This window comes from Ambystoma mexicanum, chromosome 2q, assembly GCF_040938575.1.
Source record: "Ambystoma mexicanum isolate Mex_15411 chromosome 2q, UKY_AmexF1_1, whole genome shotgun sequence".
NCBI classification, from domain to species: Eukaryota; Metazoa; Chordata; class Amphibia; order Caudata; family Ambystomatidae; genus Ambystoma; species Ambystoma mexicanum.
This window is the reverse complement of record NC_090924.1, coordinates 83,489,785-83,513,189: the sequence shown is the minus strand read 5'-3', so window position 1 is coordinate 83,513,189 and position 23,405 is coordinate 83,489,785. Positions and strand designations below refer to the sequence as shown.

At 49.7% G+C, this 23,405-nt stretch overlaps 1 protein-coding gene across 1 annotated transcript in view; it reads right to left on the bottom strand.

Moving 5' to 3' along the window:
- PRR35 (proline rich 35) overlaps nt 1-17,803 on the bottom strand; it is a 165,321-nt gene extending 147,518 nt beyond the window's left edge. Inside the window, exon 1 of the mRNA XM_069646900.1 lies at nt 17,407-17,803. The gene's annotated coding sequence lies outside the window, so the exon portion shown is untranslated. The remainder of the gene's footprint in view (nt 1-17,406) is intronic.
- Nucleotides 17,804-23,405: the final 5,602 nt, after the last annotated feature.

The window sequence follows — 23,405 nt, the reverse complement described above, 5'->3', positions numbered from 1 at the left end:
ATTATTGCAGCATGGGAAGAGTGAACAGGTTTAAACAATTGAGCTGTGTGAACACCGGGTGTAATAACATTGGCTGGCATTGACGGCATATCCGATTTTAAAGTGTACATTTATATGCACAATCTCCAATACTGACTACGTTCGAACAATAGTTGCAAAACAAAACCTGATTAGTACCAAACCCACCGCCAGTACTCCACGCCGCCAGCCGTGCCGACGCGGCACAGCGGTGCTTGTTCGAGTACTTGCCCGAGTGAGCGCGCTGTGCGCGTGCAGGCACGTTTATATAGGAAGTAATGCTTTCCAAACAGGAGCCAATCCCGGTGTTCTGAGGCGGGACTAGTAACGTGCACAATAGTATGTCAATCACTTTGTTTCCTCTATACTAACGCCTCCGTCGTAGCTCAATCCAGCCAGGGAGAAGCGCAAGAAGCGGCAAAGCGGTACTTGTTCGAGTACTTGCCCGAGTGTATTATGTATTTATAGAAATCTGCCCTGAAGTTAGACGTTTCAGTCCAAAATGCATCGGCACGGGTCTCTGCATACAAACAATGAAAATAAAAGAGAAGAGCATCACAGAAAGAATTATGATCACCGTTTGCTCTATCATGATTGCTTATATGTACTAATATGCAGTAGTGTTCACTAGAGGTGTCCCCAGGTCTAGTGAATGTCTCACTAGACACTTTTTTTCTGGTGGCAATGGCCATACCTGGCCACAATTCTATCTCACTCATTCACCCATAAGAACAATTAGGCCAAATGCAAGTCTTTTGTTTCAGGAGATTGTCTTTGTCTTATGTAGAAGGAAATGTGGGCTCATTTGCATATCCACAATACCTTGCTGATGTTGCTCTGAACTGGAGGTGAACTTCTAGCGATGGCTAGGTGGCGTTGTGTCATGCATGACTTGGCTCAATTGGAAATCCTACTTTTCCATTTCAGGTGAAAGGGCTGCCAAAACTGCACTGATGATCCCTGATAATGGTGAAACCAGGTATGTGGGGGACCAGCATTGGAGCAGCAGGCGACTGTAGCAAGGAGAGGTGAGTAATGTACACTTTCATTACTGTTTGTGTGCGTTCTCTTCCAGGACCCACCTAAGGGTGGTGAAGATAGAAACATCGACTGCACTTGTGGCGATACTAGTGTACACCTAACCTAACATGACCTTTTTCCTTTCACAGGCAAAAAGGTCAAGGGAGTCAGGTTTGTACACATGTTGTCAAGCCTATTCTCGAAGACTGATGCATGAAGTGGGCGCTTCTGAAAGGGACAATTTGCTATATCTGAATGGAATGTTGACCCCAGACAAAAACAAAACAAAAGAAAATGTAGTCTGGAAGCCTCGAGAAATGTCTGTCTTGGGTTGATAAAGCTATGTATAAACTAGCACCACCATGTACGACAAAGACAGTTTCGTGGAGCAAAAGACTTGCACGTGGGCTAATTTGCATCCTTGCAATGCCTTGCTGATGTGGGTCTGACCTGGAGGTGAACTTCCACGGATGGCTGCTAGGTGGCATTGTGGCATGTGGGACTTGGCTGAAATGGTTTATCCTCCTTTCACATTTCATGTGAAAGGATTTTTTTCAAGCCTTTTTAGACCCACCATAGCTTTGTTGGCATATATTTGTAGCCGTGTCTGCACTGTCCGACGTTGCCTGCATATGCGTGAGTATTCATGTGTGAACATCCATTGCCTTTTGGAGATTGCTTTAGCCTGGACAATGTGATACTGTATTTAGCCCTCGTTTCCAGGGGCCTCTGGGTGCATAGTGAGGAAGTTCTAGCCAGAGAATGACCTGGAAGATACTTCCTTATTACACAAAAGGATGATGGATGTACACATATTGTTACGCATGCTTTTTCCCGCACACAAGCATGCATACACCTAGACAATCGTCAGACGTGTCATAATGCCGCGTGAACACACGTCATACATTGGATGAGACTGCCGGTAGTTTCTCCTCACCCAATGTGGCAGATGTAGAACTGTGCACGTGGGTTCCTAGTGATTGCATCGACAGCCAAACCATTGACAACCTTACTATTGACAAAAAAGCATCTAAAAAAACCCATCAAATGATTTTTTTTAGGTGGGTTCCCACTAACCTCCCTTTTTAATCCATTGAAACACATGTTTACTAAACGAAACCATTCACCATTGGAAAAAATGCATTCAATGTTTCTTTTATACATTTCTTTCAATGGTATGGTCTGTCGATGCTTTGTACTCGATGCAATCACCGGATACCGTTCACATGCTCCACTACCCAACACCCTAGATGTTCTGCCTGTCCTTGGATGCACATTCCAGGCACTACATATGGGGCACTATCTCCGGCAGCCACTTTATTTCCGGATACTGCACAGAAGCACCATGCCCTCTCTGCACAGTGCTCACTGTGGCCTTCATAGGTCAGGCGATTCCCCCACAATGTGTGCTCTCGCCTATGACACTGCACCACGATTATAAGTATGTGTGTTTCATTGGACTGGCTACGGTCAATGCCTTCAGCGCCATAATGAAAGCATCAACAGAAACTTGTAGATGGCAGCCATTTCCAAATTCTATATCACGTGTTTTTTTGTTTGGAGAATTTCACACCTGCAAGTGGCCTTGGTCGAGCACAAGTATGTGAAGCACGTGCTGGCCCATCACAATCTTGTGAAAGACTGAACCATGGTCAATGTTCATGAAAGCCTACTGAAGGATTGCACCATTGTTATGGATGCCTTGCGCTCCAACTACTAATAGAGGGATTTCATAACTATCAAGCAAGGCTTCTTTAGGCTACTTTGCAGCACAGAGCCAATGAACGCTCCAAGGATCATGTGTTTGTAGGGAGCATCCCTGCTCCCCCCATATTTTGCAAATTAACATTTAGGTACCATGCAGCTGAGAAAGCCCCACTCCCCTCACAACTGCATTTCAGCACAGCCTGCGGACACCGATGATTTTAATGTTCTGATAATCAATGGGCCACCTGATCACGACTATTGCTCTAATGCGGCCTAGCAATCTCAAAATTGAGTTCAGCTCCATTTGGCACTCTGTTTTATTTCACAAGGCCATGCTAATTTTATGTTACCGTGCCTTTTCCACATTGTCCCACCAAAGCACTTGGCCACGCTTTGCCATTGCCCTCAGGAAAATGCCCTTCCGGCTTCGCGTCGCTTTCTTTGAAAGGTTCATGCGCGCTTCTCATTTCCTCCAGAGAACGGCTGGATGCCAGTTTCACAGTGCCTCCAAAAAAGGAAATCTCATCCCCAAAAGTGCCATGCCAGCTTCACACTGCGCTACTAAAGCGTGCTGGCGTGCCATGTCATTGCCCCCAGAACATGACTGTGGGGGTTTCGCAGGCCTCCAGACAGCGGTCTTGCTGGCTTCTTCAGTGCCATGCCAGCTTCACATAGCGCTACTCAGGCGTGCTGGCGTGCCATGTCATTGCCCCCAGAACATGACTGTGGGGGTTTCGCAGGCCTCCAGACAGCGGTCTTGCTGGCTTCTTCAGTGCCATGCCAGCTTCACACTGCGCTACTCAAGCGTGCTGGCGTGCCATGTCATTGCCCCCAGAACATGACTGTGGGGGTTTTGCAGGCCTCCAGACAGCGGTCTTGCTGGCTTCTTCAGTGCCATGCCAGCGTCACACTGCGCTACTCAGGCGTGCTGGCGTGCCATGTCATTGCCCCCAGAACATGACTGTGGGGGTTTTGCAGGCCTCCAGACAGCGGTCTTGCTGGCTTCTTCAGTGCCATGCCATCTTCACACTGCGCTACTCAGGCGTGCTGGCATGCCATGTCATTGCCCCCAGAACATGACTGTGGGGGTTTCGCAGGCCTCCAGACAGCGGTCTTGCTGGCTTCTTCAGTGCCATGCCAGCTTCACACTGCGCTACTCAGGCGTGCTGGCGTGCCATGTCATTGCCCCCAGAACATGACTGTGGGGGTTTTGCAGGCCTCCAGACAGCGGTCTTGCTGGCTTCTTCAGTGCCATGCCAGCTTCACACTGCGCTACTCAGGCGTGCTGGCGTGCCATGTCATTGCCCCCAGAACATGACTGTGGGGGTTTCGCAGGCCTCCAGACAGCGGTCTTGCTGGCTTCTTCAGTGCCATGCCAGCTTCAAACTGCGCTACTCAGGCGTACTGGCGTGCCATGTCATTGCCCCCAGAACATGACTGTGGGGGTTTTGCAGGCCTCCAGACAGCGGTCTTGCTGGCTTCTTCAGTGCCATGCCAGCTTCACACTGCGCTACTCAGGCGTGCTGGCGTGCCATGTCATTGCCCCCAGAACATGACTGTGGGGGTTTCGCAGGCCTCCAGACAGCGGTCTTGCTGGCTTCTTCAGTGCCATGCCAGCTTCACACTGCGCTACTCAGGCGTGCTGGCGTGCCATGTAATTGCCCCCAGAACATGACTGTGGGGGTTTTGCAGGCCTCCAGACAGCGGTCTTGCTGGCTTCTTCAGTGCCATGCCAGCTTCACACTGCGCTACTCAGGCGTGCTGGCGTGCCATGTAATTGCCCCCAGAACATGACTTTGGTGGTTTTGCAGGCCTCCAGACAGCGGTCTTGCTGGCTTCTTCAGTGCCATGCCAGCTTCACACTGCGCTACTCAGGCGTGCTGGCGTGCCATGTAATTGCCCCCAGAACATGACTGTGGGGGTTTTGCAGGCCTCCAGACAGCGGTCTTGCTGGCTTCTTCAGTGCCATGCCAGCTTCACACTGCGCTACTCAAGCGTGCTGGCGTGCCATGTCATTGCCCCCAGAACATGACTGTGGGGGTTTCGCAGGCCTCCAGACAGCGGTCTTGCTGGCTTCTTCAGTGCCATGCCAGCTTCACACTGCGCTACTCAGGCGTGCTGGCGTGCCATGTAATTGCCCCCAGAACATGACTGTGGGGGTTTTGCAGGCCTCCAGACAGCGGTCTTGCTGGCTTCTTCAGTGCCATGCCAGCTTCACACTGCGCTACTCAGGCGTGCTGGCGTGCCATGTCATTGCCCCCAGAACATGACTGTGGGGGTTTTGCAGGCCTCCAGACAGCGGTCTTGCTGGCTTCTTCAGTGCCATGCCAGCTTCACACTGCGCTACTCAGGCGTGCTGGCGTGCCATGTCATTGCCCCCAGAACATGACTGTGGGGGTTTCGCAGGCCTCCAGACAGCGGTCTTGCTGGCTTCTTCAGTGCCATGCCAGCTTCACACTGCGCTACTCAGGCGTGCTGGCGTGCCATGTAATTGCCCCCAGAACATGACTGTGGGGGTTTTGCAGGCCTCCAGACAGCGGTCTTGCTGGCTTCTTCAGTGCCATGCCAGCTTCACACTGCGCTACTCAAGCGTGCTGGCGTGCCATGTCATTGCCCCCAGAACATGACTGTGGGGGTTTTGCAGGCCTCCAGACAGCGGTCTTGCTGGCTTCTTCAGTGCCATGCCAGCTTCACACTGCGCTACTCAGGCGTGCTGGCGTGCCATGTAATTGCCCCCAGAACATGACTGTGGGGGTTTTGCAGGCCTCCAGACAGCGGTCTTGCTGGCTTCTTCAGTGCCATGCCAGCTTCACACTGCGCTACTCAAGCGTGCTGGCGTGCCATGTCATTGCCCCCAGAACATGACTGTGGGGGTTTCGCAGGCCTCCAGACAGCGGTCTTGCTGGCTTCTTCAGTGCCATGCCAGCTTCACACTGCGCTACTCAAGCGTGCTGGCGTGCCATGTCATTGCCCCCAGAACATGACTGTGGGGGTTTTGCAGGCCTCCAGACAGCGGTCTTGCTGGCTTCTTCAGTGCCATGCCAGCTTCACACTGCGCTACTCAGGCGTGCTGGCGTGCCATGTCATTGCCCCCAGATCATGACTGTGGGGGTTTCGCAGGCCTCCAGACGGCGGTCTTGCTGGCTTCTTCAGTGCCATGCCAGCTTCACACTGCGCTACTCAAGCGTGCTGGCGTGCCATGTCATTGCCCCCAGAACATGACTGTGGGGGTTTCGCAGGCCTCCAGACAGCGGTCTTGCTGGCTTCTTCAGTGCCATGCCAGATTCACACTGCGCTACTCAGGCGTGCTGGCGTGCCATGTCATTGCCCCCAGAACATGACTGTGGGGGTTTCGCAGGCCTCCAGACAGCGGTCTTGCTGGCTTCTTCAGTGCCATGCCAGCTTCACATAGCGCTACTCAGGCGTGCTGGCGTGCCATGTCATTGCCCCCAGAACATGACTGTGGGGGTTTCGCAGGCCTCCAGACAGCGGTCTTGCTGGCTTCTTCAGTGCCATGCCAGCTTCACACTGCGCTACTCAAGCGTGCTGGCGTGCCATGTCATTGCCCCCAGAACATGACTGTGGGGGTTTTGCAGGCCTCCAGACAGCGGTCTTGCTGGCTTCTTCAGTGCCATGCCAGCGTCACACTGCGCTACTCAGGCGTGCTGGCGTGCCATGTCATTGCCCCCAGAACATGACTGTGGGGGTTTTGCAGGCCTCCAGACAGCGGTCTTGCTGGCTTCTTCAGTGCCATGCCATCTTCACACTGCGCTACTCAGGCGTGCTGGCATGCCATGTCATTGCCCCCAGAACATGACTGTGGGGGTTTCGCAGGCCTCCAGACAGCGGTCTTGCTGGCTTCTTCAGTGCCATGCCAGCTTCACACTGCGCTACTCAGGCGTGCTGGCGTGCCATGTCATTGCCCCCAGAACATGACTGTGGGGGTTTTGCAGGCCTCCAGACAGCGGTCTTGCTGGCTTCTTCAGTGCCATGCCAGCTTCACACTGCGCTACTCAGGCGTGCTGGCGTGCCATGTCATTGCCCCCAGAACATGACTGTGGGGGTTTCGCAGGCCTCCAGACAGCGGTCTTGCTGGCTTCTTCAGTGCCATGCCAGCTTCAAACTGCGCTACTCAGGCGTACTGGCGTGCCATGTCATTGCCCCCAGAACATGACTGTGGGGGTTTTGCAGGCCTCCAGACAGCGGTCTTGCTGGCTTCTTCAGTGCCATGCCAGCTTCACACTGCGCTACTCAGGCGTGCTGGCGTGCCATGTCATTGCCCCCAGAACATGACTGTGGGGGTTTCGCAGGCCTCCAGACAGCGGTCTTGCTGGCTTCTTCAGTGCCATGCCAGCTTCACACTGCGCTACTCAGGCGTGCTGGCGTGCCATGTAATTGCCCCCAGAACATGACTGTGGGGGTTTTGCAGGCCTCCAGACAGCGGTCTTGCTGGCTTCTTCAGTGCCATGCCAGCTTCACACTGCGCTACTCAGGCGTGCTGGCGTGCCATGTAATTGCCCCCAGAACATGACTTTGGTGGTTTTGCAGGCCTCCAGACAGCGGTCTTGCTGGCTTCTTCAGTGCCATGCCAGCTTCACACTGCGCTACTCAGGCGTGCTGGCGTGCCATGTAATTGCCCCCAGAACATGACTGTGGGGGTTTTGCAGGCCTCCAGACAGCGGTCTTGCTGGCTTCTTCAGTGCCATGCCAGCTTCACACTGCGCTACTCAAGCGTGCTGGCGTGCCATGTCATTGCCCCCAGAACATGACTGTGGGGGTTTCGCAGGCCTCCAGACAGCGGTCTTGCTGGCTTCTTCAGTGCCATGCCAGCTTCACACTGCGCTACTCAGGCGTGCTGGCGTGCCATGTAATTGCCCCCAGAACATGACTGTGGGGGTTTTGCAGGCCTCCAGACAGCGGTCTTGCTGGCTTCTTCAGTGCCATGCCAGCTTCACACTGCGCTACTCAGGCGTGCTGGCGTGCCATGTCATTGCCCCCAGAACATGACTGTGGGGGTTTTGCAGGCCTCCAGACAGCGGTCTTGCTGGCTTCTTCAGTGCCATGCCAGCTTCACACTGCGCTACTCAGGCGTGCTGGCGTGCCATGTCATTGCCCCCAGAACATGACTGTGGGGGTTTCGCAGGCCTCCAGACAGCGGTCTTGCTGGCTTCTTCAGTGCCATGCCAGCTTCACACTGCGCTACTCAGGCGTGCTGGCGTGCCATGTAATTGCCCCCAGAACATGACTGTGGGGGTTTTGCAGGCCTCCAGACAGCGGTCTTGCTGGCTTCTTCAGTGCCATGCCAGCTTCACACTGCGCTACTCAAGCGTGCTGGCGTGCCATGTCATTGCCCCCAGAACATGACTGTGGGGGTTTTGCAGGCCTCCAGACAGCGGTCTTGCTGGCTTCTTCAGTGCCATGCCAGCTTCACACTGCGCTACTCAGGCGTGCTGGCGTGCCATGTAATTGCCCCCAGAACATGACTGTGGGGGTTTTGCAGGCCTCCAGACAGCGGTCTTGCTGGCTTCTTCAGTGCCATGCCAGCTTCACACTGCGCTACTCAAGCGTGCTGGCGTGCCATGTCATTGCCCCCAGAACATGACTGTGGGGGTTTCGCAGGCCTCCAGACAGCGGTCTTGCTGGCTTCTTCAGTGCCATGCCAGCTTCACACTGCGCTACTCAAGCGTGCTGGCGTGCCATGTCATTGCCCCCAGAACATGACTGTGGGGGTTTTGCAGGCCTCCAGACAGCGGTCTTGCTGGCTTCTTCAGTGCCATGCCAGCTTCACACTGCGCTACTCAGGCGTGCTGGCGTGCCATGTCATTGCCCCCAGATCATGACTGTGGGGGTTTCGCAGGCCTCCAGACGGCGGTCTTGCTGGCTTCTTCAGTGCCATGCCAGCTTCACACTGCGCTACTCAAGCGTGCTGGCGTGCCATGTCATTGCCCCCAGAACATGACTGTGGGGGTTTCGCAGGCCTCCAGACAGCGGTCTTGCTGGCTTCTTCAGTGCCATGCCAGATTCACACTGCGCTACTCAGGCGTGCTGGCGTGCCATGTCATTGCCCCCAGAACATGACTGTGTGGGTTTCGCAGGCCTCCAGACAGCGGTCTTGCTGGCTTCTTCAGTGCCATGCCAGCTTCACACTGCGCTACTCAAGCGTGCTGGCGTGCCATGTCATTGCCCCCAGAACATGACTGTGGGGGTTTCGCAGGCCTCCAGACAGCGGTCTTGCTGGCTTCTTCAGTGCCATACCAGCTTCACACTGCGCTACTCAGGTGTGCTGGCGTGCCATGTCATTGCCCCCAGAACATGACTGTGGGGCTTTTGCAGGTCTCCAGACAGCGGTCTTGCTGGCTTCTTCAGTGCCATGCCAGCTTCACACTGCGCTACTCAGGCGTGCTGGCGTGCCATGTCATTGCCCCCAGAACATGACTGTGTGGGTTTCGCAGGCCTCCAGACAGCGGTCTTGCTAGCTTCTTCAGTGCCATGCCAGCTTCACACTGCGCTACTCAAGCGTGCTGGCGTGCCATGTCATTGCCCCCAGAACATGACTGTGGGGGTTTCGCAGGCCTCCAGACAGCGGTCTTGCTGGCTTCTTCCGTGCCATGCCAGCTTCACACTGCGCTACTCAAGCGTGCTGACGTGCCATGTCATTGCCCCCAGAACATGACTGTGGGGGGTTTGCAGGCCTCCAGACAGCGGTCTTGCTGGCTTCTTCAGTGCCATGCCAGCTTCACATAGCTCCAGTTCAGCGCGTTTGCATGCCATGCCATGGACGCCTCCCATTCCGGAACCGCAGCCAATCCAAGTGGGGCATCCTCCTACACTCCCCCCCCACACACACATATCACTAGCAGCATCCCACCAACCTCCCCTCTTTCACCAATCTCCTCGAACCCCTTCCCTGCATTGTAGGGCATATATAAATGGGCCCGCACAAAGTCGATTGCTTTTTACATTATGATCTGTGCATACGTCCTAAATTGGGGATGCGTGTAGGGTTTGTGTACTCCACACAAATGAAGGATCTGTGGCCAAACATTTATTTTGTGTGACCACGGCGCTCTGGGCTCCCTCGAGGCGCAGGGGCTGTTAAGGGTTAATACCTACAGGGGCTGGGACGCATGCCTTACACTGGATTCTTACCAATGGGAGCCCTCAATGAAAGGCACTCTGCACAGTGCGCAAAGCCCTCAATAAAACCGCCTGGCCATAAGCTGGTAAAATGGCTCAGTGTGATAAACGCTCGTTGCTGTGCCCTGTGTTGATCTGCAGGTCGCAGGTTCTATTCCTGGTAGGCCATCTCATCCTTGCGAGGTTAATAAATGAGTACCGATATTGGTAGGGTGATAATAGAAATGCATGCCCTATGTAAAGTGCTATATAAAAAAAACAAATTATTATATAAAAAAACAAATTGTTATTTCACTAAGTTTTTCAACCCTGCATGCCAACCTGAAACCTAGGGTCAGCCTCCCACAATATTTCCCATCCATCCTAGAATACAATGGTGTGGAACCACCCATGGAATCCCCTCTCTTCCTGCCGGAAACTGAAAGTGGACCATCTCTCCGCCCAGGAAGGACTCAACGCTAATCTGGTCCAGTTCTCTGAGTCCAGCAGCACCCCAACACCAGTCACTGATGGTCCCGAGAGATGCAGTCTTGATGCTGAGTTTTGGGCTCCCTTTCCCTCTTACTTGTATAGAGCTCTGAGTTGGCCATCGGGGAGCATGGGTGCAAATGGCGAGAGAGCCAGTTCAATAGTGAGGGACTCCCTTCACTTCAGTCTGGCCATGCTGCCTCACTCCCTCAGGCTGAGGGTGGGGGTCAGCGAGCCTCACTTGGCTACACTCACCCCCGGAGTGTGAGAGGCATATATTGGGGTGCATGAAGGCGCAGCTTTCCCTAACCTGGGCAGAATAATAGGCACCCAGAAAAACGGACAACCAATGCCATTGTCTTTCAGTCCTTGGCTCCCTAACTCCTGCAGCTGTGCTTAGCATGTGTGATTTGCAGGACGGCGCTGAGGTACACCCAAAGCTCCTGACACCAGCGCTGGTCATTGGGCTGGCTCTCGCTGGATCCGAGATCCGGCACCAGATGTGTAGCTGGATCTCAGGATCGGCCAGAGTCAGCCGCCCCAAACCCCTGCTCTGCGCTGGGGAGAAGGGAAAGAAAAAAGCGCCCGTGAGCAAACTGTAACTTCCTCCTGTGACCCCATGCAAGAGGTCACAAGAGGAAGTTACAGTCCTTAGCCAACCCTGTTTGTCGGATACATGGACCCAGGTTATTTATGTATTTATGCAATGTTTGTCGGATACCTGTATCCGATAAACATTGCATAAATAAATAAATATACAGGTATCCGACAAACATTGCACAAATAAATACCCCTATTAAAACGGTCACACACGATGCAGCCACCCAACTGCTTTCGGAGGGGAGCTGCCGGAGGTGTGCCGCGTGGGGTTCAATTAAAAGAAAACGTTGCTTACGGCGAACATAAATCACCCTGTTTGAATAGTACCCAATGGGAAGTTTTTTTTAATAAAATGGAATGCAAATTTTGCATTTTAAAGAATATTTACTCAGCAACACTGGTCAAAACTATTATCATAGTGAAGTAACTCTTCGCCAGCGCCATGGAAGTTGTTTAAAGTGGAATTGATATGTAGTTTGGAAAAGAAGCAGCATGAAAGAAATAGCGCCGCTTTAAACTATTATTTTGGACAATTCCTTTGATCGTAGGTCAACTGCCAGCTCTGCCCCCTTAACCCCGCCTCCTCGGGCACCGCCCCCCAAACTCCTCCCCCACCCCTGCCCTTGTGGGATCCACCACCTTTTTTTTCCATTTCCACCAGTGCCTGACACACGCACAAAACGGTGTGCCCAAGGTCTGTCAGCGTTCACACGGGCAGTTAATGCCTTGTACCCCCTGTACCGTACTGTAGACGTGCTGCAAACGCAAACACTGAGAGGCACGCACACCTCAAGCTGCATTAGGGAGCAAGTGTCAGACTGGTCCTTGCGTCAGACTCAAGTTGCACTGTTGCAGAAGCCAGGAGGAAACTGGCATGTTTGTAAATTAGGGAGACAAGCCTATATATACTGCTCCCAGTGGACGAGCCTCCCTTGAGTGTCCATCTTTCCTTACTGGGCTTGACATTCTTTTTAAAAAAAACATTCTAACCTTTGGAACGTTCACTTAGTGTTCTCGTTAGACAATCTATGGGCTATACGAACCGGAATATTTATTTATTTTTTGTATTTATAGCAGCGCACCAAAACCTCAGCAATCGGCGTGCTACTTACAGCAAGTGCAGGGAGACATCTTATGAGTGCAAGATCGCGCTTAGGGTTACACGTTGCGGTGGATCTTGGAAACATGATCTAGCAAAAGCTGCGCCTCATGGTGAGGTGGGCCACTTATAGTAGAGTATGGCCCATACAAGGGTACATATAGCCTGCAGGTTGTTCAGAACACTGCATTCCAATGCCACTGACTACACAGCAAATCCCTGTGACCGACCAGGCAGATTTATGCACTAAATCTGCATGTAAGCTCGCAGGAAAATGGATGACGGACTAATATCTTGTAGTTTATACTTCCAACAGCAACACAGGTTATAAAAGCCTTATAGAAACCCATCCTCAGATGTTGCAGGCGTTATGGGCCTGTAAACTTTGTTAAATGCTTGGCCCTTTATCTCGACCCTTAGGGTCCATTGGACCAGGTGTATAAAGTTTCATTATCACACGGATTCTATTACAGACCTAATTTTCATCCAATCAGAATGCTCAAAATGCAGTCTGTAATCTCTGGTATGGATTTCATTCCAAATATTTTGAATTGAGCAACAGTCTAAAAGTCATTCACCTTACTTCTTCTTTGCACAAATCCATGCGTTAATAGCCTCATCGACCTTAGGAATAGGGGTAGGCCAAATGACAGCTCGCAAAGCAATATGGCCAAAATTCTACTCCAATTCCGTATGCCATCAGGGTGTTTTTTTTTACCTGTCCCTGCAGTTTTTAGGCAAATATATTATTTCTCTAAAAAATTTGTTTTTAAATGTTGATTTTTTTGACAAAAAAATAACTTGGGAGGGGGGGGGGTGAAATGAAATTTCAGGCAGGAACGCATCATTTTTTTCCCCACAAAATGCAAAGCTGTCCAGCCCAAAACTTTTCACGGCCACTAAAAAACTAACATTTCAAGAAAAAATACATGTAGGTGGTACAACGTACAAGACACCAAAACAACCAATTTTGCTCAGTGGGCGAAACTGGCAAAGAAGGTGAATTGTTGCCAGAGCGAATTTCAGCCATTTGTCCCACCTTTACATAGGAGGGGTCATGATAGCTTGGGATAAAGAATGTATGTGCAGGCTTTATGTATTGCTAACCTAGCTGTGAAGCAACAGAGGGATGTACACCAAGAGAAAACGGCAATGGGTCAAATAGCGTGGAATCAATCAAAAGGACAGAACAGGGCTTTAAGTGGGCCGGGGCTAACCAGTGCTGAGCCCTGGTAGTTTCCAAATATTGTCCTTCAGCTGGGACTCTGAGCTGGGACTCTGTAGGTCTCCCCAATCGCCTTCACCAACACGATTGCTTTCACTGTAGCAATGCAAGTAAAGAGATTAGTGGCAACGCTGCTCTTCACCAGTAGATGCCACTATCAGCAGTGTTTAAAATCACAATATCAGTTAAAGCCGTTTGGAGTTATTTTTAAGAGAATGCATTGTCTGATTTTTGCAACACATTGTTTTAAAGTATTCTCATTACAATGGTTTTAATAAGTCCATAAGAATAATGTATTTCTTCAAAAAGAACTGTAGGGCTTCATGGCATGCGGACCTATTTTGAGTTGATGTTCTGTTTTATATTCGAGCATATTCATTTTGGTCAATATTTTTACAGCACATGAATTGTATGTAATATATTTTTAAGTATACTTTGCTTTCATTGCTCCTATGAAAGGGTCTCCTTTAATCCCATAGGCCCACGTCTGTTTTGAAGGTTTATTAGCTACTTGGGATTTGAGGGTGAGCCATACTCTTTTAGGCCGTCCCCAAAGATTGCATCACAACTCATTAGAGTAACCCCCCTCCCCTCAATTCCTAATCGCACTTAAAGCACGGGACACTGTACTGAGGGTACAGTTAGGGGTGCATGCAGGGATGGGATACTGCAGGCTACAGGCAGGGGGCTACAAGTTAGGGAAGGAAAGGCTGACCCAGTCTTGATTAATGTCTTAATCCCGTCATTTCACATGTTCTGACCTTTCTAACTGGTCTATTGAATCCCTGGGTCTACGCCGGCGCTTCCCTCTCTTGCCCTCTGGGATATTACCACCAGCTCTCATTTTTGAGGGCAAGACCTCCATATTTTAGTTCCTTCATTTCAACTTCCCTCCTCCAATGGCGTGGTAATGAGCCTGGCTTCCCGGCTCTCGGGGTTCATGTATATACTGCTCATTGCCACCAAGTTCCCCGTATCTGTGCTTTGAGAGAAACTGGGCCACTCACCTTTACTGAAATTCCAGTACAACTTTACCCAATCCATTATTTTATTTATTTATTTATTTATATACGGGAGGCATAAGTCTCTTTTGATCACAAAAGAACGTACAATAGATAAAAAAAGCAAGTTTGTCGGGAAGCTGTGAGCTTCTTACAATGGGGTGAGTTCGAGGGACATTCTGACCAGGTTGTGGAGTTGAGTAAATGGAACTTTCACCGGGCACGCTACATGAGCGGACATACATAGATTAAGGACAACCAACATTGGACATGTTTAAGTGCAGGTACGCGGCACGGCCAGCTGTGCTCGGGATGTGACCATGATGGGTGAAGTGCTAGAATGGAGGCAGTGGTAGTGAGAGACATAGGCAGGCTAGTGGCGAGTGAAAAATGTTAGCTAGCCGGCAGATGAGCAGTAGGTTAAGAGTTAATGCAAATCCCTGTCGGTATATCAAAGCAACATATTATATGTTATACCCAATACTTTTCACAATCCCAGTTTCGCCAGCTCTAGAATCTGCCTTCCCTCTTCTTAAAGGCGGGCCTGTTGGACATAGTTCTGCGCCCCTGATGCAGTCTGTTCTTTCGCTCTGGCCATGAGGGTTAGCCATAACCACATTCCACTGAGTTCACTGTGGATGGATAGCGCAAGGGTTAGGCGCTCGCCTCTGTCATGAGGCCAGCCTGCACTTAGCAGCTGCGAATACTGCCTGGAGGACTCAGCCCTTCGTCCTGCAGTCAGAACGGTATGGTCTGTGGAAAGAACACGCTTCCGCTGTCGCGCCCCTCTATTTTTACAGGCAGTAAATTCCCCGGACATACAGTACCGTTGTCTCTTGGTGCCCCTCTACCTTCTCTGCACAGAATGCCCAGCTACATAGGCATTGCCCACTTGAAAACATCTCCTCGCATACCTGGCACACCTTTCCCTGTGTGTGTGCAACGGATCCTCTGACGAGTGCATCATTCGACTATTAGTGCATCTCTCGGCATCTGCCCACTTCCCAGGCCTCTCTCTTTCCCACTTTTTTGGCAGGCTGGCCAGTAAAATAACCCACTACTCGCTGCAGAGATCTGCGGGCACCTGCCGGCCACAGGTTCGAAGCCCAGCATAGCTTCCAGGGGAGGAAACTGACTGCCGTTAGGTTGAATAATAACACCGTCCTTTCAAGCGCCAAGAGACACATTATTTTGGTATGGGCACTATTTAAAAGGCCCGTATTGCACAGGGCGCCCTAATAATTGCATGTTGGTGCTAGAACCGGGTCCACCATCACCTCAGCTCTGCATCCTGATTTAAAAGGTTCGGTATGAGAGGATAGGTTTACAGACTCGTCGTCGTCTTTCCTGCGGAAGCCCATCTCACCTGGCGGAGGTGAAGCTGCATAAGAACAGGGGTCCCCCCTGTTGAAAGAACCCCACTACAAGAGCACGTCTATGTAAGCCACTTCTCCATTTCGAACCATTGATACGGAATCAATTTCAGGACGGCCCCTTGCCCTCTCCAAACCCGCCCCCCCCCCAAACTTCTCCATGAGGTATTCCCAATGAAGTGCAAAAACCTGCTCAGAACAATGTACCTGTTATTTGACGGCATGCGCCCGTTTGCACATTAGAGTGCCTGTAAGTGTGTGGGGGATGGGGCATGGGGGCAGCCCGCTGGCATAGGGGCCAGCACCTGTCCCTCCAAGTGGAAACCACTTGAGAGCGTCAACATGAAAAACCGAAATCACGCCCGGGCGCGAAATTAGTCCGCGGACAATTTCACATTCCCGAAATCCCAGCGCTTCCCAGTCGAAGCCATGTTTCCTGGGCACGGTGCTCCGCTTTCCAGTAGTCAGTTCTGTTTTCTGAATGGTTCTCATGTTTTCGTTTAAACAACATCAAGAACAAGGCCGGGCTCCTGAAATATCTGCACCCGCCTGTGTTGGTCGCCGCGCATTTTTATTCCCCGCTCCTCTACCTGACTGGATTTTTTTCATGCACTGAGATGTAGCGTCAATGTGCGATTTACTTTAAAAAGAACACATCATTTTAGGTACAGGCCGGTGATGTACCGTCCGGTTTTGTTCGGCAAATCGGGTAAAACGAGTTTGTTGCAAACGAAATACGTCTTAAAAATAGACATATTGCAGACACAATTCCTAGTTTAAACTAAATGAACTTAGATTTGCAAATTTCGTTCCTCCCAATAGATATACGGGTTAAAACGACTTCCTTTTGTGTCTACGTTGTATTATTTGAAGCATTTTGTCTGTCTATTGTACATGCATGTAGACTATTTACCCGTGTGTCTGTGTGTGTGTTTGCGTGTGTATAGCTATATTCCTCGCCATGTATGTTTTTATTAGTGTGTATATAGTTATAATTTTCCATATATTATAACCCCCCACACACATATATACTGTTTGTATATATACATATCATTACAAATATACACATGTACATGTGATTATATATATTAGTGGCAGGAGTCTACCAACATGACAGATGTTGTGCTATAGACGGCCACTTTGCATACGTGTGCACGTGCGTGTGTTTATATACACACGCGCTCGCACATATCCGCATACAATGTATATGCGCGCCTGTGCATGCATATCTCCATGCCAAACACACACTGCATGCACAGATGTCCATTTATATGAAAAGATTGATAATAGTGAAATATTAGAATATTACGCTCAAACTGCATTCGAAACACACACGTATTACGGACTGGCACAAAGTTGTGATCTGTGACAGCGCGTAGCCGTTCCGTAGTGTCATCGTTGTGCACTCACACTCGCCAATCAAATACTTTCCTATACCCGGTGCGTTCAACATTCAGAAGGGGCCTCATGGGGTGGGTTGCTAAAGGGCACCGTAGGTCGCACATGTATTCGTTGGTGGCACACTTGCACTTCTTAAAATGTGTGATTTAGACAGATGGTGTCATGCTGCACACAAGCACACATCCCCGCACTCCCTTCTCCTCCCCAAGACCCTACCCCACTTCACCGCTACTGTCCCCACTTGACCGCCCCTCCCCCCTGCAGTCCCTAATTTGGGACCCTCGGCTGGCACTGGTGCCTCCCACGCTGGCAGTGCCCGCTGCTGGGACGGACCCAGGTAGTGAGGAGCTCACTCACCTGCACTTCGCGGTTCTCGGCGCCTCGGCTGCCCGGTGCGCTCCGTGGCTGCTGGCATAGAGTGTGTGGCTCTGTGGCTGCTGGCATATAGCGTGCGTGCTCGGCTCTGCGCCGCGCTGTGTGAGGGGGAGGAGGTATATAGTGTCTGCGCACTGGCCCCGAGGCGCCCAGCAGTCGGGCCGCCTCAGCTCCTGCCCCTATGAAGGAGGCTGCTCCGCCATCACACGCGCAGTGCTCCCAGCCATGCACATGGCTAGCCAGGGTGGGAGGAAGTGGGGAGGGGGCGACGCGATAACGCGGGGAGATGGAAAAGGCAAGTGGGGAATTCAAAATGGGCTACACAGAAGAAGGGTGGCAGAGTGATGCGGAGAGAGAGAAGAGGTGCGGGGGTAAAATAGAAGTGCTTGGGGGCTGAGGAGCAACTGGGTGACGTGGAGAGAAACACGGGGATTTAGAGGGTTGGAGTGGTGCACGAGCAGCAGGGGTGGCAGGATTATAGAGTGTGGGAAGGGGGGCGGTGAGGTGTGTGAAAGGAAAGTGACAGGGAAGGAATTGGGCCGGAACAGGACAGAGCTGCGTTCTGGCAAAAATGGTCTTGCTAAGCGCTGATCTGTGTAAACCCGAGGACAACTTGCTACCTCCTCGCCTGTGTGTGAAGAAGGTGGGGGGATTCCCCCGTACATTTTGTCTTTTTCCAGGACTGGATGCACAGGAGGGAGTGGGCTGACAGCAATACAGAAAGTGGAGACTGAGGGAGAATGGGGCCCAGTGGTAGAGCTGGACCCCCAGCAGGATAGCTTCAAGGCTCTCAGTACCCTGAGGAACTGCTGCGCTGTCGTCGAACTTTTCACTCCCTGTTCCCCCACTGTTCTTCCACAGTAAGCAGGCCTGGCCGGGGCTTGTGACCAGTGTACCACCCGAACCCACCCATGGTAATAACTAAGCCTGCCACGTGTGTGTGTGTGTGTGTGTGCGTGCGTGTGTATAGCTCCCCCACAGAACCCCTGCCACCATGAAGACCACATTTCAGAAATGGACAGGGCATGAAAAGAATTAATGCACAGTTTCAGCCTCCTCTGTGTAAGGAATTGCCAGTGCTGTCCCTACCCCGCGTAGCCCACAGGGAGGTTTGGAGAGCATTCCAAAATGGTGTGTGCTAGCCCCTCGCCTGCATTTAGGAGCTGACCAATCCTGCTGCAGTCTCTACCTCTCCTGTCCCCTCCCAGGCCCTCTGTACGGCCCTGGCTTTTCATTTCATCTCTAAAACCCAGGACATCCTGTCCACCCTCTCGTCCTGCCCTCCTCCTCCCTCTACTCTCTCCTCTAGATCCCGCCCCCCTGTGTCCACCTCTCGGACCGCTTTCTCTTCCTTTCCTATGTTCTCCTCTGATGAGGTTTCTAGACAAGTTCGATCTATGAAAGTCTCATCAAAACAGTTTCTTCCCTGTTCTTCCTTAACCATCAAGGACCACATTGACTCCCTTGCTCCTGCCCTGGCTGACTTCTGCAACCACCCCTCGCCACTCGAGCCTTCCCTTCCCCCCGAAGCACTCTCTTGTGCACCCCCTTGTCAAGAAACCTTCAGCCAACCCCTCCTGCCCGGCTATCGCCTGATCTCCATCACTCCTTTCCTGGGCAAACTACTGGAAAAGCCGGCCATCTTCCAGTTTACTCTCGAAACTGAATCTGTTGGTTGTCTCCATGACCATCAGTTTGGCTTCAGAGCAGCCAAAATCACGAAAACTGCTCTCCTGAACATCTGTGAAGACCTGCTCTCTAACCTTGATTCTAATCTGCCCTCTGTCCTTATGCTACTCGATCTTTCTTCTGCCTTTGACACGGTCAACCATGCCATCCTGCTCAATCGTCTCTGTGATAACCTGGTTATCACCGATCAGGCCCTGGCCCGGCTGACCTCGTTCCTCTCGGATCGACCCTCCCACGTCCAACTTGGATACTTCCTTTCCTCTATCTCACTCTCTACCTGTGGTGTTCCCCAGGGGTCTAACCTCTCTCCCTGGCTGTTCAACCAATACCTGGCATCTCTCGCCCACCGCATTGCCGCTCTCAGCTGCAACTTTCAGTGCTATGCGGATGACACTCAGCTCATTTTCAGGCTCCCCTCTGCCAGCTCTTCTCCTTCTATCATCTCTGACTGTCTTCTATCCAGGAGTGGTTTGCCGCTAACAATCTCTGACTTAATGCCAGTAAGACAGAGATTCTCCTCATTGGCACACCTGCAGCCTCCTTTCCTGTCACTCTCTGGCCGGCCTCCCTTGGCCCTCTTCCTGCTCCCACCTGTGAGGCTAAGAACCTCGGTGTCATCTTCGACTCCACACTCTCCTTTTCTCCTCACATCTCTGACGTCTCTAAGAAGTCAAACTACCAACTGCACCTCCTCAGAGGTATTCTTCCTTTCCTCTCCTTCCCCCAGAAGCTCACTGTCTCTAGAACTCTAGTTCTCTCTCTCTTCCTCTCCCCTGCTGATTTCCTGTCTGATACTGCCCTGATTACCTGGCTACACTCTGATTTTGTGCCCAGGTCCCTGCCCGCCCAGTTGCACACCCGCACTGCCTCCCGGCAACTCTTGCACTTGGGTCTGTATCTGTAACCCTACAGTCCCTCTACCTGCACATTTGGACACCTGCTGTCTGCACTTACCTTTGCACATTCCACCTATGGGCTGCACTTCCTGTTATTGTTTTGATCCCATGTACAGCACTGCCCCCTCCCCTTTCCCCTGGCACTTTTCCTCTCCCCCCTCCCCCGCACTTGCGCAATCTCAATGTCACTTGGCCTAGTAAGATCATCTCTGTCCTCCCTCTGTTCCCCCTTCCTTGCCTCGTTGCGCCTTGAATCACTTGTGTATAGGCAAGTTACGAATGCCAATCATATCATATCCTATCATTTGAGAAAAATCCACCCGTAGGGTGTGAAATTGTCTGGTGTTAGAAGCGATTTAGTTTCTGCTGGTATGCTAGAAGAGCCTATGTAGTTTGACACCAACAGCTTCTAGGAGCTACTTCTGACTTCCCTGGCCAAGTTGTTTGTATTGGTTATAATGCGCCTATACTTCACATGGTGTTTCAAGGCAGACAATGCAAAACAGGATCCAAACTTCATTCTGTGGCAAGATCCAAGCAATGGAGGGAGGGGGTGAGGGGTTGCAGATTATCACGAAACAGGTTTGCTGGCCTCTGTACTGCATACCATAGAAATGCAATCAGGTAGAAGCCAGAGATTGTGGGGTGCATTCAAAGGCCCCAAACTGAAGTCCCTTTCACATGAAAAGCAGGATTTTTCAATACGGACACAAAAACGGCAATGCATATGTGATTGCAAATGAAAACTGAAGGGCCATGTGAAAAAGGCCTACTAGTCATTACCCACGGAAAACCAGCAATTTAATTAACAAAGCAAGAAGAAAAATCAAAGGGTTCTTTCACATGCAAAATAGGATTTTTAAACACTGTCACAAAAATGGCTAGGCATGTGTATTTGTAATTTAAATGTGAAAATTATACCACTTCTAACGGGAAAAAAGACAGGGAAAAAGGTATGGTGAGTGTTGACAAAAAGTAATGTATATTATGATTCGCATACACAATACCACTGACATTTGAAAAGCCACTTTGTTTTCCATGGGAAAAGTTCTGTAGGCCAGAGGCAAACCCTTTTTCTGGCTGTTGGACACATGTCACAAGGAACTTCAACACTGGAAGGCTGGCATCCTAGTGTTTACAACTGCAATAAAATGTGGCTTGCTCTGGAGGCGGTGGAAAGCCAAGAGTTCTTTAGAGTGGCTTTCTCTGCAGGGCCATTTCACCTGGCTGATGCATGACCACAATGTCGACAGTAGGTGTGAAGCGGGGAGCGGTGAAGACAATTCAATTAAGGGAGCCTGAAACTCAAACTTCAAACAGGTAACCCACTTCAAAGAGACTGATAAAGAAAAAAACATTGGTTACAGACGAGCCCAGTCAGACCATATGGCCTGAAGGCAGGAGAATTGCCATTTGTCCCACATGAAGATTTACTATTAATTTAAAAGGACCATTGTCATTTAGCTTTTTCCCTAGCAACCATAAGTCAGATTTTCTTCATTTATGTACCATTGTTTAGGTAATTTCCTGGCAATTTTGGAGATATAAAATTCACCCACCTGTGACTCAGGGAACAGTAATGGCCATCCAAGATATGTTTCTGGCTTAACTGAAAACGTTCCAAATGTGAGAGTTGGTGAATGGGTGGAGTGTACAATTATGAATATGGGTAATAAATTACTTATAACATTTATGCTTTTTTATGGAAATAACAGAAAATTACCACATGGCAGTGCAACATGTTGCGTACCTGGCTGTCATCTTATTTAATTCCCCATGATTAGCTGAGTCAGAATATATGTATATTATGGCAGTTATTAGTAAAATTATGAAGTTTTGCTACATAACTAGTTTTTTCCAAACATTTGACATGAGAACAAATGGGGCTTGTAAATTAAGCTATCAGATATCAGCCAGACTCTTCAATATATCCGTCGAGAGGGGCTGGAGTGGGGAGGAGAGAGAAGGTAACTGTCCAATCTTAGTTGCGAGAACTCTGGCTGGGTACTTCCCCAAGATTGTAAAATTAGTGGTGTCATCGCTGCTATGTAAGGGGGACTGTACTAGGAGGAGCTGCTGAAAGGTACCATCAAAAAGTGTGCTGCTGCAACTTACAATCTGACAGCTGCAAGGAAACTCGCGTCCCCTGCACACTATCAACAAGGGCCGTGGCCCGTATAGAGTTTTTAAGGGTACAAATAATAACCTTATTGTTTTTTACAGGGTTTGGTTCTTAAGTTTTGTAAGTTTCTGTGCTTTGCTATGACTGCAAAATATTCTGAAGTGTCTCAATTAATACTTGACAATTCATCTGTTTATCAGAAAAACAGTAATTTATTCAGATTTTTAGCAAAAAAACATTCAAAGTATAATCTGGCCCAAAGCGTTTCGAGTATCAATTTTCACTCTTCATCAGGGGCAATCTGTTCTGTATTCTTTAAATTAAGTATAAACACTGAAGAAAAAATAAATTAAATTATTAATCTAATATTCATATTAATATTCATATGTACATTTAAGACAGAAAACAGGGTTCTTCAATAACCAGTTAGAAGCACATATATATGTTTCTATGTACATCATTACTTCATTCTTTAAATTCAGAATCAGTTACATTGCTCAAAAGAAAAATGTATGAAGAGATTAGCTAATGCTGGGAGCCTATTAAGATAAAGGACAAACCGATCTTATCCTGAATATGCCATTATTTCCTAATAATAGCAACATTTTGGATGGTGGCTTGAATACGAACCTGAACGGTTGTATCAAAATAGTTCTGTTCTACTGGGCTAAGTGCTGATGTACTAAAGGCACTTACTTAAAAAAATTCATAGGTTGTGATAGAGTTTATAGATTATGTGATAAATATTGAAGTAAAGGTGGTATAATAGGATTCATTAGTGCAAGATATAATAGGATAGATCTTACTTGTAAAAGAAATGTAGGGCTCCACAGGCAGTCATCTAAGGCTTCTCTGTGGATAGGATGTCCCAATCTAGTAATTTAAGAAAAGAGAAAGCAAGGTGTATTAAGGAAAATAAATATTATAATAAATATTATAATTTATAATATGTATTAGCATTACATCTAAACATCCAATGCATGGTAAGGTGGAAATAATTATGAACTGCTGGTAGTGAATATAGTCTGATATGGAAATGTGGGCTAATCGAGAAGCTGTGTTTGCCCTACCCCCAACTAGGAGAAGATAAAACCATTTGTTCAATGTATTTTTCCCAGCCTAGATACCAAGGCTGAGCATATCTCCCCTGCACCTCAAATTGTATTCGACTGTCCAACTAATTACTCAAAGCTATTCTCCTATATGCAAAAAATAGAAATGAGGACTAGGTGTGCATGGTGATTACCAACCTTTTCTTAGCTGCAAGGAAACAC